At 36.3% G+C, this 1,183-nt stretch overlaps 1 protein-coding gene across 1 annotated transcript in view; it reads right to left on the bottom strand.

The window, feature by feature from the left end:
- LOC107562792 (protein-methionine sulfoxide oxidase MICAL2-like) overlaps positions 1-1,183 on the bottom strand; it is a gene marked incomplete at its 3' end in the record, with an annotated part of 39,440 nt that overhangs the window by 9,468 nt on the left and 28,789 nt on the right. The gene's annotated exons all lie outside the window — the stretch shown is intronic.

Here is a 1,183-nt window from a genome sequence, read left to right as displayed (position 1 = left end):
TTTGTTTTTCTTCTTGAGGTTTAGAAGAAATCTCAACAATGTGCTCCGATTTGGCAAGATGTCAAGTTTTAAATATGAACTCGAACATCAAACTCTCCAGAGACTTAATTATCGGAGCTGTTACCCACTTTAATTTTCTAGCTCTATACTCTTGCATGCCAGCTATTGACTCATTTGTTAGTAAAAATAAAAATAGACGTGCCATTCTACCAAGAAAACAATCCTAGCAATCTTTGTATCTCAAAAGAGATTTCAACAATGTCTCAAACTCCAAAAACTTAATTATTAACTGTTATCCACATGCATTTCATAGCTCTATATTCTTAATGCATGCCAACAATTGATTCTGTTCTCTCCATTTTTATTTCTCCCAAGGAATTTCAGAAGCATCTGAGAGTTGATATAAAACTGGGAACTCATTTAATCTCCAAAAGCAACATCTGAGCAATATTTTTTCCTCCGGGGAGGACAGGAGCGAATACATTACAAATATAAAAATATTTCAAGACACTTCACCCAAGTTCACTTCTGAGGCACTGCTCTTGCTGCAAGTGAATCACAGGTTTTTTTAAATGAAAATAATCTGCTAAATGAAAAACATTTTTCTAACAGCTACATATTTCAACGAGATTAGGTCATGCTACTCATGTATGCATTATGCAATCTTGCCAAAAATTGCCATGCATTCCAGAAACAGTCACAGCAAGTCATTCAGCTATTATTAATAAAAGCCAACCATCAATGTCAAACATTTAAAGTACAACTTTAAAGCAAAATAAACGCATATACAAGCTGAGAACTTTACATGATCCAACTGAACTATATCCAGGATCATGAGTATCGCTCAAAGCCATAGTACAGGGTCACAGCAAGCACACATTCTTAATTTAGAAAGTACTTTTGGTTTTTATCAGCCTGCTGTCATTGCTGTTGAAGGGAGAAAGATAGATTGCTAATGGTCTAGAAGTCTAGTGGAGAAGCTTACGCAATGTTGTTCTTCCATAGATGACCAAAGTGGCCATATATGGAAACGCACTCCTTGGACCTACAGTACGAGTTGTGTCTCTGATTATCAAGATCTACTAATCGTTTAGAAATCTCGTGAAATGAGATCGCAGAGCAGTGTGTAACGAGAGAACACTGTGCATGCTATGCAGTCATAAAATTACACTTGGATGCGGGA

Source organism: Sinocyclocheilus grahami, unplaced genomic scaffold (genome assembly GCF_001515645.1).
Source record: "Sinocyclocheilus grahami isolate Dianchi unplaced genomic scaffold, SAMN03320097.WGS_v1.1 scaffold840.1, whole genome shotgun sequence".
Lineage (NCBI taxonomy): Eukaryota > Metazoa > Chordata > Actinopteri > Cypriniformes > Cyprinidae > Sinocyclocheilus > Sinocyclocheilus grahami.
This window is presented reverse-complemented; position numbering and strand designations above follow the sequence as displayed.